Below are 18,122 nucleotides of genomic sequence, written 5' to 3'. Positions count from 1 at the left end.
TATTTATGATTATATTAATATTAATCATGTAAACCTATATTTTCAATACTTTTATTATTCGTATACAACATACTTTCAAGAATTGAAGTTTTATTAATTCATTTATATATTTTTAATCGCTTTAGGCCTAAAATATCAGTAACGTATTTTAATTTGGATTTTCATAATGGATCTAAATAACCAAATTATAATTCAGATTGGATCAGATTGGATTTGGTAAGGAATTCGGATCGGATTGAATTAGATAATTAAAAAGCGAAATTTATTTCGGATCAGATTAAATTAATTAAAACTAAAGGCAAAGTGAAAACCGAATATAATGGACACCCCTTAAGGGAAAGTATGTGACAAGAGTAGTGGGGACCGTGAGAGAGAAAAATAATAAATTAATTTGAGTGGGTTTAAAGTAAGAAAGAGAAATTATAAATATTGTACAATATAAAATTACTATAAATTGAAGTAATGCATTAAAAAAACACATATAAAAGTCATATGATGCAAATAAAAAAAGATTAAAAAAAAAGGAGTATAACGTTTAACTTTTTACAGGTAATTACTTACAATATTTTTTTTTAGAAAATTGTGAAAAAGGGCTTTTTAAGTGGTCAACTTTTTGAAAAATGACCTTTTAAGTCGCATTTTGTTTGTATGGGGCATTTCGGTGAGCTTGTGTGGTGGTCAATGCCGGAGCTACGGGTTCACTATCACGTGTTAGTCACGTAACTTTTTTTTTTATAAAAATAAAAAAATCCCCAAATTTCCCTCCTTTCCCGACCTAACATAGGTCGGGAAAAGAAGGAAATTTGGAATTTTTTTTAAAAATAAGTCATGTGACTAACACGTGATAGTCAATGTCTGACCACCACTCAAGTTCACCCAAGTACCCCAAACAAACAAAATGCAAATTAAAAGGTCCTTTTTGACAAGTTTTCACTTAAAATATTCTTTTTTAAAAAGTCGAACACATAAAAGATCATTTTTCACAATCGCCTCTTATTTGTTTTTTTTTCGGTTGTTCGTTAAATATAAAAAAGCATTTGCCTCATTGGATAGTTTCTTAAAACAAACTCTATTACAAACGAAGACCGAGTTAGTTAAAGAAAGGTACAATCCCAACATTTACTCAATAACAAGTTTCCTACGCTTGTATCGTACCATCACCTTTCCTTTCGGACTCCATACTATTTCATTATACTCAGTCTCTGGGAACGGTGAAGTCAACTCGAGCTCAAAGTTCCGAATCAAATAGCTCCATATAGTGTTTATATCCAAGTATGCAAATGTCTCACCAATGCAACTATGCTTGCCTCCACCAAACGATAAGAACGAGAACGGGCCAGCCAATCTATCCTCCTCCCTTCCGGGGCAAAACCTTCCAGGATCGTAAATATCAGGATTTGTGTAAATATGTGGAACACGATTAGACAAAACCGGCGAGGCTGCGATTATATGGCCTTTTGGGATGTCGTACTTGTCACCCTTTCGAGTAGTCACACTAAAATCTTTATGGGATTTACGCAATAGCATTGCTAGTGGCGGGTGTAGCCTCAATGCTTCTTTGATGCAACGGTATAAAAGATGCATATCAGATATTACATCATATGTTATCGCGTCTCCATGCTTTTTCATCAACCTCCTCTGTTCTTCCACAGCATCAGACCAGAACTTCTTATAGTGAACAAGGTAAGCACCTGTCCAAGTAGCCGTAGCAGAACCCGAACGTTGACCGCCATAGAGGGCAGTAATGAGCATACCTGTTACCTTTGTAACGGTTGTGGCACGACCATCTTTGTACTTGGAGTTAATAAGACTGCAGCATGTCATCCTCGGATTTTGGTGATGATCTACGAGAAGATATTATGTTTGAGAAAATGTTATCTAGTCTTTTACGGGCTTTGTCGCGGCGCCGGTGAGGTGGGATGGGTAGATGAGGGAACAATGTTATTAGAGGACCCATTGCAACATTGATTTCATTGATAAGGGTAGCTATATCTTCCGAGAGACTTTCACGGACTTCTTGACCAAGAAAACATCGACTTGCTATTAAGATGATGAGATTTTCCATTTCTTGTTTTAAATCTACTTCTCCAATATCTTCCCATTTGGAAAAATAATCCTGTATAATGTTGAAATGAATGAATCATCAACGAACTACTCCGTATTAAAAGACAGATCATAATACCTCTTTTTTTTTTTTGAAAGTAGGGGTACCTCTGGTTTCATATTTGCATAATGGTTACACACTTAAACATTAAGCTTTAAATTTTTCAATTTGTGATGTACTGATGTGCAAATACTTTAATTTTTACTTGACATAGAGTAATATTTTAGGCACTTTTGGCGTTAGCAAGCATGATTTCAAAACTTTGATACCATCAATTATTGATGAAAAAAATATATAAAAGTTTGTACTTGGAAAATGCGAAGATTTTATAATTTAAAGTATAATTGCCTAGTTGGAGTATATAATTTACATGTTACATGTTAAAAAATGATTTCCACAAAAGAAAAAAAAAATGTTAAAAAATGGTAGAAGTGGGGGAATCTCCCATCCCGGGGTAGAAGTGCAGTTGGTATAAGAAAGAAAAATAATACTAGTATAACAACAGTCCAAGCCCCCTCCGTTAAATAAGTAGTGAATAAGTGAATAACTAATACAATAAGAAAGAAATATAGGTCTGTATCATATAATAAAAAAAAAAAAAATACACTTTAATAATTTCAACTAGCTATTTAGGATTTACATTTAATAATCTCAACTAAGATATTTTTTAATAATCCTAACTATGCTCTGAGTTTGCCTCCAATGGTCCAACCGGTTACCTGTTGAAGAAGTTGTGTTTTTATTTATTTATTTATTTAATAGTCACATATAAACATAAAAACAAATTGTAAAAATAAAAAAAAATCCCCAGCCACCTTCCCCCCCCGCTGGTAAATCCCAACCTCTCCCCTAAACTCGCCGAAAAATGTCTGGCGACCCACCATAACAGCCAAAACCAGCCAACCGGTCTAATACCACCCCATCTGACCCTCCCTCGATCCCCAATACTACTCACTCAACCCACCCTGACCCCAACAACCACCAACCTAACCTATCTCGACCCATGGAAAGCCCCGATCTGCCACCGTAGCTCCTCCACAACCCCCTGCTACCAGTCGCAAACAATAACAATAATAGCTCCATAACCACCACAGCCGTCGCATCGCAGTACAAAGCCAATTTGTTGGGGGTGTGGTTAGGGGTATTGGTGAGGTTAAGGGGGTGAGAAGAGCGGTTGTGAAATTATTTTTTTTATACAATTTTTAATTTTTTCAGAAAATTGGAATAGTCACGTATTAACACGTGTTATGATACCTATTATAACAGGTCGTTGACTTGATGTTGATCGGTTGGGACTATTGGAGGCAAATGGATACCAAAGTTAGGATTATTAAAAAAATAAGCCTTAGTTGAGATTATTAAAAATAAATCGGCAAAATTGCCCATAATTGGATTATTAAAGGGGGGGGGGGGGTTGATTTACAAAAATTTGCAAGTAAAAGTGTTACAATTAATAAGTAAAAGAAAAAAGCAAAAAGAATTTAATGTTTCTACTATTATAATAAAAATTAATTTTATTATATACGAGTTTTTTTTACTATTATAATATAAATAAATTTTATTATATACCAGTATATTATATATTAGATTAGTCACAATTAGATAATTTCCAGCCATGCTCAATTTTCGAAATTAATACGGAGTAGTAATTGAAATAAAAAAGATTTAATACAAATGTAAATTAATAGTTAACCATAATATATACTCCTTTCGTCTCTTAATTATATGCCTATTTCTTTCGGTTATTTACTAACATAATAAAGAGAATTAGGCATATAATTAAGGAACGGAGGGTGTAATAAATTAATATGTAAATTTTTTTTTTTTTTTTGAAGAAAGTAATAATGAAGTTTGTAGCCGAATTAATGTTTTCCAATAAATAAATAAAAAAATAGTAGAGTTTAGAAGGGAAAAAAATCCACTTTAGTATAAGTATATAGATGTTGGTTTCAACAAAAAAAAAATGGTATATAAATGTATATTTTCATAATATAAATGATGCATTTAAACAAAATAGGAGTAAATATCAATAGAAATATGTATACAAGTAAATAAAATTTGTGTATGAAATCCCTTAGTTTGTATGCAAATCTATGCTTAGAGGTGTTGAAGATTTTGTTAATGTTGTTAATCATTATGGATCGTAAGGTAAGCTTATTTGGATTGTTTTTTATTTTTTATTTTTTTAATTTTTTTTAATTTTGTCATTAATACTGATTTAAGATCTTCTAATTATTTATCATAGTTTAATTTTGTTAGGAAATTTGATTATAATTAAAGGATCTGATTATAATTGAAGGATTTTATTATAATTTAGAGGTTGGGTTGTTGGGGTTTATTGTGGTGATGTAATGATTGAATGTTAATGGTGATGTACTGATTAAAAGCATCCAAACAAAAAGATGAATAAAGCTTTATGAATGGATAATTTATGGCTCTGTTTTGGGGAATTTGTGTAGTCGACTTCAACCAAGTTAAGATCTATTCTTCTTTTTTTTTATTACTCTTTTGATCATACTATGGAATTTATTGTTCAATTGTGCATGAACTTAGTTTAATTTTAGTTGGAACAAATTTTAGAACTTTCAATTACTTAATTAGGATGACTGATTCAACTAGTACAAAAGATATACCATCTTCATTTCTCGATTTGCTGGGTGTTTAAGTTACTAACTGTGAGATTTTCCCTTTTTAACTGAATTGTAATATATTTTGTTAGTGGTGTATGCTGAAACAATTTTGTGCGAGCCTTGTCTTAGTGCCTGTTTATATTCAGTCTATTTTGTTCCTATTTAGATTCTGTACTATAATTAAAAGGATAATAAAGAAGGATATATGTCTATCTTGGCACATTTGTGAATCAGGTCATTATCATAATTCTAATTTTGTGTGAAAAGTTTTGACTTTGATATGAGAAGCTTGTTTGATTATTTTATTTTTTGCTGCTGCCTGGCCTCTTCTCTACCATCTTTCTCGGGTAATTTATTTAGCTCTTGTTTGTTTTCTCCATCTTTCTCCTTGTTTTTATTTTTTATTGATCAGTTTGATATTATCGGACTAACTTTTCTAAATTCAATAAAAAAATCTGTACAGATACAACACGATTTGTTCCAGTTTCCTTTATTTTTTTGCTCACAGATTTAGATGATTTGACAACTCTGATGTTATGAGTTCAATTTATTGTAAATATGATATTTGTCTCTAAATCAAATCATTTCTTTATTTAGCATAATTAGAAGTTTTATTTGTTCTTTAATTTATCAAGTGCTCTAGATAGATAACTAAATAACAATAAATTTATTTCCCTTGGATTGAGCCTTTAAGGAAACTACAAGAGTTTGTGATAGCATAAGCTGGAGGAGTTAGGCCCCGTTCTTTAGAGCTGCTTTGCTCTGCTCTACTCTGCTGAAATCTGCTCTACTCTGCTTTAATCTGCTCTGCTCTGCTCTGCCCTGCTCTGCTCTGCTTTGCTTAAAAATAGTACTTAAAAATAGCTGCTTCAATCTTCTCTGCTCTGCCCTGCTCTGCTCTGCTCTGCCCTGCTCTGCTTCAATCTGCTCTGCTCTGCTGAAATCTGTTTTGCTCTGCTCTGCTCTGCCCAGAAGCTCAAAAGAACAGGGCCTTAGAAGGTGTAGAATTTAGTCTTTTATATAACCTTCTTCTAAGTGAATTTCTTATAGGTTAAGTTTGTGTACTTAATATAATTAACCTTGTGCAGCTTCAAGATCTTGTTAACATGTTGTCTAATGGATACACCATTTGAAGTACAACAATATAGTTTCAACATGTCACATGTAGTACTGTTGCTTTAGAACATGCATGAGATAACTAACTAGCCCCCAACATGTTGTCAGTAGATTTTATTGAGTATGTGAGCTGCATGACTCCTGTCTATTTCTTTTTCCTTAAAATTCCTCACCAATAAATTGGTGGTTTACTAATAGTTGATCTCATCTAAAAATATATGTACTTGTGCATGTCGTGTACTCTTGGCAGTTTCCAGTATAGAAGAGCAAATAAAGTAAGATGAAAGAGCGTGCCTCAAAGAATAGGGTAGATCTAGATGAAATTTGTCTGAAGATACATGATTCTTGCAACAGATTATGGAAGAGAACATCTTAATGAAGCAATTTAAATAGGTAACTTGCTATCGACATTTAATTACTAGTTTCCATTGTGTGCTTATTTGTTTTCCAAAAATGCTTAATTCTCTTTATTAAGGAGCTTTGGACCCTACTCTTTCCCCGGAACAAATGGAACAAAAAATTTCCAAGGTTGAAGAAGAAGTACAATTTTCGTAAAAAGATTTGATTGTTTTTAACGATATGCAGGGATTTGGAGGCTTTGGCTACAAAATGTGAACTTAGGGAGGAAGAGAGAGGTTCCTGTATAGTTGTATTTAATACCAACCTTCCTAAGCTTGAGTTTCTTGATCTTAGTTATTAGATCAAATAACTACTACATTTTGGTAACTAGTTTATTTGCTAATGAAATTTTATCTCCTGACACATTTAGAGTGGGTGCTGTCAAAAGTCTTCCTTTCCTTTTTCTGATTTATGTTGCTTCTCTTTCTTCATTTTTATGCACAAGCAATCTCGTGGATATGGAAACAATGACTGAGGATGATTTCTAATTTTCTTGGCTCTATGATAAATGTAGTGGAAGTTGGCGTAACTACACAAGCTAAGCTATACCGAGCTTTAGAAAAGATTATCCTGACACATGGTTTGCTTCCATCCATTTTTTTTACTGATATGAGTCTTCTAAAAATATTAACTGCATTTTTATGTATATTGCTCAAGTTGTCATTAGTATCATACTGATATATATTGGCTTTCTTAGTGGAAACTTGTAGTTGTCTCACAAAAAGATCTTAATTGAGTGTGGTCTGGTTTAATCTAATTTAAGATCCTAGCTTTTATAACTACTTCGCTGATTAGTTAGTGTGCTCAAATTTGATACTATTGGCATGATATGACATCGACTTTAATTAATTTCTATTTTTGTTACATTTGGTGGTAAGTCCTCAGTTCTCAGCTAGCTTGCTTTCTTTTTGTCATGCTTCAAGGAGGACTAGCAGTAACTTGTGTGTTTGTGTAATTCAGAACTTGTGTGTGTATAAGTGCCGATTATTCTTTTTATTAGCTTTGTCGTTGTTTATCTTTACTTATATACTTGTTGAACCTTATTTAAATTGTTTTATCTTATGCTTTGATATTTATACTTTGTATTTTTTATTTTTTTTAAAGATTAGAAAAGGCAATGTAGGTGCAACAAGAGAATAGGCCGGGACACTTGGGCATCAAAACAAGCGACTATATCATCTATAAGGCCATCATCTATCTATTTTGGTTTTCAATCTTATATTAGTGATGTATTTATTTAGGGACAAGCTACTATAATATGCGACATTTTTTTTTTTATTAATTGTGTTGATGTTTTCTTTTATAAATTTTGTAATTAACTACATACTTTTATTATTGTTAATTAATTATTATTATTATTATTTTTCTTTATCTAGTTATATAGAATATTTGTTTATTTTAATTTTAATGTTATTAATTTAATTTATTATGATAAATTTAAATAACAATAATGTATGTATGATGGTAATAATTAAATAAAAGGAAAAGAAAATAGCTTTAAAAAAATTCTAGACGCTTTTTAATGTCACATATTTTGCACATTTTCTTATTTCAAGAGTTTCCCCCCATACCATGGGCTTATACGAATAAATGCAAGACAACAAAAAGCGTCGCTAAATTTGAGTATGTGGACATGTAAAAGCGTCGCTAAAAAACTACCCAAATTTGGGACAATGCGCGAAATAAGTATTTTCCGACACTTCGTATATTACTTAGGACACATAAAAGCATCGATATTCTCGACGCTTTTTTGTGTCCCTCAAAAATCTCGACTCGCGTATTCTCGACGCTTTTTAGCAGCGTCGAGAAATATTTTTGCGACGCTTTTTAGCGTCGAAAAAAGACCTAAAAAGCGTCCAAAAAACACGTTTTTCGTAGTAGTGACATATGATTAAAATTTAGAACATCTTATTTAAAATTTAGAACATGTGATTAAAAAATTTAGAACACTTGGTATAAAATATAAAAAATGGGAGTAAAAATATTGAACATATAAGTAAAAATATATATAGAACGTGTGAGTAAAAATTGGACCATTTGCTTTCGAATTTAGAACATATAACTAAAAATCTTAGAACACACGTACGTTTTAAAATTTAAAAACATCTAAGTTAAAATTTCAGAATAAGTCATTCGAAATTTATAACATCTAATTAACTAATTTATGGTTTAGAACATGTGAGTACTAATTTAGAACATCTGATTTAATTTAGAACACCTGGGAAAAAGTTTAGAACATCAAATTTAAAATTTAGAACATACGAGTAAAAATTTAGAACAAAAAGTGTTCTCAGATAAAAAAAAATTCTCACGAGAGCCTCCCCTTATATATATATATATATGCGAGTTTTTTCCCAAGTTTTTGGAGAGTCACGTATAATTTAATTTTTTCAGCGCGCCACGTAGGATAATAAAATTTAGTGGTAGCCAATTAAATATGAGATTATTAATTTCTTTAAAAATTAAATAATTTAAATAAACGTAAGAAAAATTGCCGAATGAGTTTTTCCAGGTTAAATTAATTAGATATAAAATATTATCTTTTAATATCAGGAATTTTATCTAAAAACATAACAAATTTTACCATATAAATATGTATATAAAAAAATTATTTTATAAAATTCAAATAAATTGTGCATTTCACGGGCTCCATCTAGTTTATAGTTATTTCATTCTTGTGAATTTCTTTATTGAAGAACAGAAAGAGTAATAAAGATAGAGAAAATAGAAACCAGACCTTAACTTCTTGGCTCATATAATCAACAAAACCACGGAGTTTATCGATATGAAAAGACTCCTCAAAGAAGTGAAACTGCTCCTTACGCACTGAATACTCTGCGTCATACACGATCCCAGGTCCAAATATAGGCACGGTGAACCCATACACTTCTTTCTGACTTAGCTCACTCTCGCCAGCCTTAAAGAAGTAAGCCGATACGTCGGGTTCGAGTAAGAACGTTATTTTCTTGTACACTGCATCTATAGTGAATACACTTCCGAGGTTCTGGTACTCCTCCTTGAGCATCTCTACAGGGTTCGCTACGAAGCGAACCACGCCCCCGATCAAAGGGATCCGCCCTTTCACCACTGGTGGTAGGCGATTGTTGCTCTTGGTTAACAGAGTTTTAAGTATTAATTTTGTTGCTACAATAGTTGCCATGATAAGAAACAATACATTAAACAATTGCAACTTATTGTTCATCATATCTATTATTTTCATGATGTTTATTTGGGTTATTCAATCAATCACTAGTTAACTGTATTATACGAAGTATAAGTATATATTACGGAGTACTCTACTCTTAATAAATTATACTCGGTATGTGATATTTTGGGAAGACAATGTCATCGTTTTCAGCAAAGCACTGCAACAGCTTAATATTTATATTTAAATAACGATCACGAGTTGGGGTTTTTCAGAGTTTTATTGATGGTATTATGTGACTTAGTTACGTTCAAAGTAATTAACATTATCCTTAATAAACGATACAAAATTTTAAATTAGTGTTCCTCTTTTATACCTCTAATACGTTAAATCGCACCGTACATTTTTGTATTATTATCAAATTAACAATGTTTAATTATTAGTGTAAACAAAAGGAAAAATTAATCACAATGGCACCATCTGTTGGCAAGGTGCATAGAATACACTATCTTGTTTATTTTGTTATTATTTTAATTTTTCTTTTTTTTTAAAAAAAAAAATCCTTTTATAATATACTTCCTCTGTTTGTTTTTATAGTTGCAACACTTTCCTAAAATGGAAATGTCATAATAGTTGCAACACAGTATAATTGAAAAATATTTTATATCAAAAGTTTTACTACCACCCTTATTATTATCTCATGTCCACTAAATTATACTCTTAACAATCTCTCTCCTCCATTTTAAGTGTTTTAAATCACACGAGATCCATTTTTCTTAAATACCCGTGAAAAAGAATGTGTTGCAAGTATTACGAAACGGAGGAAATATTTTTTTTTTTTTTGAACCCACGTGAAATTGATTAATCCTTCTTTACTTTATTATACCTCACATGTCCTTTAAAAGTATGTTTGGATTGAACAAAATGAAGAGAGGAATTATCTATCATTTGGATAGCAAATTAGTGATAAAGGGAATTAACACTTTGTTTGGATTGATGGAAATGGAGGAAAAGGAAGGGATGGGAAACTGAGGAATATATTATCTTTCATTTGGATAACAAATGTGGAAGGAAGAGAATTGGAGGGGAGAGAAATAGAAAAATTAAATTGTAATAATTTGATCTTTCCAACAATGGAGACATTTGGGAGGAAAACTCATATTTCTTCCCTCCCCTCCCTTTCTCTTCCCTCCCCTACACCTCCCTCCCTTTCTTTTCTTTCCCATTTCTTTATCCAAACACACCTTAAAGAAGGGGAGAAATGGAAGGATTAAATTATACCAAAATAATCCCTCCAACAATGGAGAGATTTAAAAGGAAAAACTCATCATTCTTCCTTTTCCTTTCCTCCCGTTCACCTCCTTCCCCTTCTGTTCCGTCCCTTAACATAACCCGAACATAAAACCGTAAATTCGCAATTAAACTTTCTCATCCTCCACCATTCATCTTCATTTATGAGCAATCACCAATGTTGATGACATAAGCAAGAATGTGAATTAAACTACTAAAATATTTACTAAAATAGAACATAATCATGGAGAGCTTATTGGCTAAAAATGTACATAAAAGTTATGCATCTAATCATGAGTTTTTTTTAGTAAAAATTGATTTAAAAAACCTGACCTTTGGCCCATTTATATCTAATAATCCAACCTTATCCAAAATTTGAGGGGTCTTCAACTTTATTAGGCCAAACGATCATCAACCTATAATATCAAGTCATCATGCCATGTGCCACATTCATATTCATTCACTATAACTTACATTTAAAAAATAAATATTTTTTTTTAATTTCCTTTTTTTCATTTTCGCTGTCCACTTCCTTCACCCTTCCGTTAAATCAACCCCTCCACCTTTATTAAATTCGTCGGGACTTTCCCGACCGCTCCTCACCGCTCACTTTCCATAAGTTTTCCGACCATCCTCCCCCTTCCCTTTTCCCCACACCCACCTACCCACCCAAAATTGTGACTTCAAATCCTAAAATCCCGGACACCACCAACCCCAAAACCGCGAAACCCCTAGACTTCCATTGATTCCAGTAGCGACAACACAACGTCTTGTAATCCCATTAGAAGTTATGATCAAATGTAAAGTCGTATCACTCTGATTCCCTATATGTTTATGTTGCCCTTGATGTTTTGATGAAAACATAAGTCAAATCTGAACTAATTAATGCCTTGATAAGTTGTGTATTTTGTTTATTATAAGTTTCAAGACTAATTCGAGGCAAAGGAACTGGAGCATACAAAATCTGAATGCATGTTGCAGTGTTCCTGAAAAAGAACAGAAGCTTCGGAGTAGAAGCAGGAGAAAAGAACACTTGTAGCAGAGACTTCTTAGAGAATTATAAAGTCTAAAATATTTTATGTTTATGGTTTTATGAAAGTGAGAATAATTAGGAGTTAATACTTAGTGGAATGAGTTTTAAATTTGTTTAAAAGATAGAATTTATTTGATTGCTATAAATAGGAAAGTTGGTTTTGAAAATATCTTGGAAAATTCTCTTTGGTAAACTCCAACTTTTTAATTTTCTAAGTGGTGAACAAAGTTTTATAAAATTATCATTGGTACTCATAAACTTTTTATACTTATTACATATGACATTAATTATTATATTTTATTATAAATTTAACTATAGTTAGGTTTTTTTTAACAATAATATTTAACTATAGTTAGGTATTTAATTATTTTTTAACAATTTAATAATTATACTAAACTTAAAAAAAAAATCAACCACCCCTTCCCCCACCCACTGACAAGCTTCCCCTCCCCTCTGCCGGTGGACGGCACCCCTACCAAACCCTGGCGCCAACGATGCCTGACCCGAAACCACTGACCCATCCCAACATCTCCCAAACCACCACCTCTAACCCCCACTAATTAGCCACCTTAGGCCAACAACCTCCCCACAACAATCACCTAGCCTCCTCGCCACCACTGACGCCTGACCCAAAACCCCTTCGCCGGTGGCCCAAGTCCCCTCCCCCACGTCACCGCCACCCACCATAGTCAAAAATCACCGCCCCAAAACCCTAAAACCCCAAAATCAAAATCAATTCTGGGGCTTTTAATTTTGGGGTTTGACTTGGTGTTTTAGAGGGCAGAGATGGTAGGGGGAGGGGCAGTTTGGGTTTGCCGGTGCATGGTTGAGAGTTTGGACACCAGCAGTGGAGAGGGGAGTGGTTTTCGAGGGAGTTAATGGTTCATGTCGGGGAAATGAGTTTGGGTTTTAGGGGAGAGTAGAGGTGTCATAGATGGAGGAGAGGGAGGAGGTAGGGGTCGCCGGAGCTAGGGGAGGAAGTTCGCCGGTTTTCGGCCGTCGGGAGGGGGCTGGGTTGGGGGAGGGGACTGGCAGTGGGTTTGGGGAGGAGTTGGGTTTTTTTTTTAATTTCAATATAATTTAAAAAATAAAAAACTAACTATAGTTAAGGAAATAACACTTATCAATGGTAATCAATCATTTAGGTTTATATACCATTGATAATAAAATTTAAGAATGTTTACCACTTAGAAAATGAAAAAGTTGGAGTTCACCAAAGAGAATTTCCCAAATATCTTCTCTGATTTTATTCCAAATAAATATCATTTTATTTCGTTAAAGATATCTTTCAAAAAGATTGCAAAACTGATTTTCTAAACTTGCGCAACTTACTGTTGATTGAGTCTTCTCCACTTAACGAAGAAACTGCTTCTAAGAGGTTCAATGTGCCCGGGTTTTAGGACATGTTTGTTTCTCTGGAAGTGGTGGAGAAAAGTGGCGTTAATGTGCAGCAGTAGTGGTGTAAGTAATGGAGGTTGTGGCGTTTTAATCAAGCTATGTTCTCCTATAAATATCAAAGTTGTTTGCTGAAAAACTTCACCTTGCTCAATCATAATTTTCTATCTTCTTTGTTTTCTAAAAGAGTCAAGAGTCACATTCTACTTAAGTTGTTAATTTCCTTAATTACTTTCACTAGAGTATGTTCCTTTGAGTTGTATTTGGGAATTGGGAGTTTGAGTGAACTCTAAGAGAATTTAAAAGAGAAAGAGAGAGAAGAGAAAGAGAATAGAAGAGAAGCAAGTAGAGGGACTTGCTGCTGGGAACTTCAAGTTCATTGAGGAACTTGAAGTTAGACTCTTTAGCTTGTAATAGGTTGTTTGCCCTATTATAGTGAAGAATCATTCCTAAAATCCCAAGTGGTCGTGGTTTTCACTCTTGTTAGGGCCAAAAGGTTTTCCACGTAGAATCTCTCTGTGTGTTTAGCTTTGTTTTATCAATTTCGCAAAAAGTTAGCTAAATTCTCCCTAACTATAATTCACCCCCTCTTGTAGTATTCTTCTAAAGTAGCAGTTTATACTTGAGGTATATACGTTATAATTAGAGTTTTGGTGCCCAATCTCTTTCACGTTGCATTAGTTACATTTTAGACTTGGTGATGACTCTCAACCCACAACATAATCAATCAATACAATTTATTCAAGTAATCAAACATTCCAATTCAATATATTCTAGAATAATTAGTGATCACAAATAACAAAATGGTGAATCTTTTTTATACTACTTTAGTGTTAAAACACCTTAAGCGCACAATGCAGTAAATCATATCCCTCGGTGTTTAGAAGACCTTAATTGCACGTAGGCATCTCAATATAACTTATCCCTGTGTACTAAGACACTTAATAGCTTAATTCTCATGCTTATAGCAGCAATAAAAATTATATGTAATATAATAAAATTCCATTTTATTGTTTCAAATGAAATTAAACATTGAGTTTAATCAAATAAGCCTTTAAAAATACCATGAAAAAAGTGTGGTCCATATACATTATTCTAAACATCGTAAATTTCACCAATAATTCATTTCAATTAAATCATGCCTAAAAGTTTACTTATATTCATTTCACAAAAATTTTAAAATAAAATTATTTGATGAGTAATAATGATTTTAAGAAACACATATTATCTTTTTTTTTCCTACGGAGTATCTTTTATTCATTAGTGAGCATCTTCTGTGTCTCCCAAAAAACCAAATTCAATGATGAGTACTTTTCACGTCTTTGATTATCGAGTTCGGTGAAAAGTTAAAAAGTCTCCTAAATTTCCCCATCTCTAGTCTTTATTTAAATGTTTTAATACAAAATCATTCATTTCGTGTCCTTAAAATCATTTATATTGTGTCCTCTTTGTTAAAACTCCAAACCAGTTTATTTTAGTCTATAATAAGGATTCAATGATTGAGTAGGTTGATGGGGCTTGAAAAAAGCTTTCCAACTATATCCTATAAGCCCAAATCCGAGTTATAATGAATGAGTTATGGCTAAAATACTAAACCGAGCGCAAACTGAGACTTTCATGCGGCCCAATGATTATGTGGAGGGTTCATTAACCATAACCTCATTCCTAATCCTATTAGGATTTATCACACGTTTCTAGAATTATCTAGAAGACTTTTTTGAGTCCTAAATCAATTAGGATCGATTATTATTTTCTTGAATCTTCTAGAAGGTCCTAATTTATCTAGTTTATGAAAAGATAAAGATTAAGAATTTTATATCGAATAAAACATTTTTTTTAAATAGATTAAATTCTTATAAAATATAGGTAAGTACGGAAATTCGTCTAACCCAATTTGATTAGAAGACGGATTCCGTACGAATCCTATCTTCCCAAAAAGTATCGCTAGGAGATGGAAATTTTGCGCAGTGATATAAGCATCACGCGGCGATATAACCATCACGTAACGATATAACCATCGCGTAGCAATGTTGCCATCGATTTGCGATGAAAGCTGTTTAACTTCGAGTCGAATTCTGACTCTTTTTCTGATCTTTTCCATTGTTTTTCTCTATAAATAGAGGATAGTTTCCTCCGTTTTCATTCACCAACAATCATCATCTTAATCCCTCTCTAAGATAAAAATTATTCTCTCTTTTCTTGATTTCTAGCCTAGTCTTTATCTAGTCTTAGCCTAAACACATCCCGACGCGTTCAAGAACACTTTTCTTTGATACTTTTCCTAATCAAACACCATACCTCATTCACGAGTTTCGAATACTCCTAGCCAAACTGGTAGTTTCCTTTGACCTCGATGTTAAAGGTTGATAGTTCTGAGGGTTTGGTCCTAAATCTATATTTCAATTATTATTTTATTTATTTGTTTAATTTTATCTTTCTTGAAGTTTACTAACGTGATTGTTTTGATAGAAAGAGGTACGAGATATCAAAATGAGCAATTGGATTACTTAATTATTCTTGTGATATAAAAATCATGCTTAAAATCTTATATTAATTCCTAATATCATGTTAGGATGTTCTTATAATTCATAGTATTATGTTAGGATGCTTTTATGATTTTTAGTGTCATGTTAGGATGCTTTTATGCTGTCTAGTATCATGTTTAGGCTAAATCTTTTTAGTGACATGCTAGGATTCGTTATTAATCCGTTTAGTATCATGCTTAGGATCTTGTTAATATTAAGCTTTGAGGATATTATTATGATGATTGTTGTGTCGATGTATATATATATATATATATATATATATATATATATATATATATATATATATATATATATATATATATATATATATATTCATATATACTAATAATTTGTTAATATGTCTTCCTCTTATATGTTGCTTGATTATTCATGTTATTATTGCTATTGCTTAATCACGCCCCTTTCTCCATGTTTAAGAATTTGTACTTGAAATCACTTTGAATAAGATAACTAATAATTTTATTTAGTCTAATATGATTTTAATTCAAATGATCACCAATGATAGATTTATTTGTGCATTAATAATCAACCGACGTAGTTTAAAGATGCTTAGGGTTAATTTGATAATTGTATGTTGATCGGAAAACGCGCATGAATATCATAAGAAGAAAGTAGAGGCCTATTTAGAGAGGGTTCAATCCCCGATATCCATTTATGATTCAAGACCACTATGGAGTTAGCGATCTCCGTGATCGTGAATGAGGTGTAACCTTTACACTTGTGAATGGTTTACAAGTTCCTAAAACTTGTTGACGACTCTTTTATCTCTAGCTTCTTTCCCTTTGGACGCCACCATGCTTAAGTGCATAATCACAGTGGGGCTCAAATGTATTACCCCGTATTTTTATGTATTTTTATAAAGTATTTAAGTATTAATAAAATGTATTGTTAAGGGCTCAAGTATTATAATTAAATATTTTAAAGGGTTAAAATATTTTAAATATAAGGTTTTATAAAGTAAAATATATTTTGGGCCAAACGTTTATTAATTATTGGGCAATGTAAATTATTCCTATATACACCTATTGGAATAACCCATTCCAAAACCCATAAATTAAGCCCACATTTTTATAAGCCCAAATTTAACCTTACACTCTCCACTCTATAAATACCCCATGAATCCCAAAAATTTCCCACACAAAAAGGTTAGTCTTATTTTCTTTCTCCTTTATTTTATTAATTTGTGTAATTATAATTATTGATTTATGGGATTTGATTTTATTGTTTGAAATTAATTTATTAGTATCAAATTGAATTTTTGATGATTAAACTTTATAATTTTCAGATTTTGTAAATTTTATAACCTAGGGTTTTTAATTATTGAAAATCATGATTTTAAGGTTTTTATGAACAATTGATTTAGGGCTTTTATAGTAATGATTTTTTGAAATTTTGGTGATTATAACTACTGATTAGTTTAACTTAATTCCAGATTATTTTGAACACGTTAATTCGTGTTTTAATTATTAGATTTCCGTTCGTTAATATTAATCCCGTTTTAATCCCGATCAGGTTCTGAACTCATCTGATTTTGATAAAGAAAAGTAGTGTTTTTCGTGTGGAAATAACGTTCTAAGAAAGACTCGTTGCCTTTTAGTGAGCACCACTCTCTCGTGGCCAAATTCAGCCTCTAAATATGCATTTCCGGCAGTTTTAGATTTTTAACGAATTTTTTATGCTTTAAATTTTATCCTTGAGTTTAAAGGGTAAGAGATAATTTAATGTTTCTATGGATAACTTAATTATAAAGATGTATTTTGATGAAGTTTTAAAAGGTTTTTTTATTAGTTTAAAATGCTGGAATTTTATTTAAAGTAGTATAATTGTGATTTTAATAAAAGGGTGTGATTGATCACCCATTAAAAATGAGTTTAATTAGGGGTTTTAAAATAACTTTCAGATTATTATAAGTTATTTAAAGTGAGTTTAAGTTGCTGGAAATTGTGTATACAAGGGTAATTAATATAGTATTATTGTCCCTTTATGTAGGAGACTTGGTTCGAGAATTGTTGTAGAGTACTTGGTTATTTTGAGAGCTTATTTGAGGTACGTTCGCATACTTAGTATATTTTGGTGATGTAGTATCATGCTAGGCTTGATTTAAATCACTTACAAGTAGTATCATGCTAAGGTCTATGAATTGAAATTGTGAATTATTGGTGTTGGTGGTTGAATTGTGAAGAATGATTTATTTGTGATGGTTTATGGATTGGAAAATTATATTTTGGCATGATTATATGGACTACACTTTTATTTATGGCATGTTGGAGTGCATGTTTAATTAAACTACATGTTTAGTTTGGCTTGGAATATTGGAAAGGAATTTTATTATGGTTCATATAATTTTTATTGATACTTTAAGCATGAGGAAGGAGCTATATATAAGTGTCTATGTACACGAGGAATAAATTGTATGTTGGTGCCTTTGTGCACTTAAGGTGTTTTTAACGCCGAGGGATAGGAT

The 18,122-nt window shown here is 32.0% G+C and overlaps 1 pseudogene; it reads right to left on the bottom strand.

The window, feature by feature from the left end:
* Positions 1-1,006: 1,006 nt before the first annotated feature.
* LOC145634993 (obtusifoliol 14-alpha demethylase-like) lies at positions 1,007-9,454 on the bottom strand (annotated as a pseudogene).
* Positions 9,455-18,122: the final 8,668 nt, after the last annotated feature.

The sequence above is a fragment of the Chenopodium album genome, chromosome 6 (assembly GCF_948465745.1).
Source record: "Chenopodium album chromosome 6, dcCheAlbu1.1, whole genome shotgun sequence".
Taxonomy (NCBI): Eukaryota; Viridiplantae; Streptophyta; class Magnoliopsida; order Caryophyllales; family Amaranthaceae; genus Chenopodium; species Chenopodium album.
This window is presented reverse-complemented; position numbering and strand designations above follow the sequence as displayed.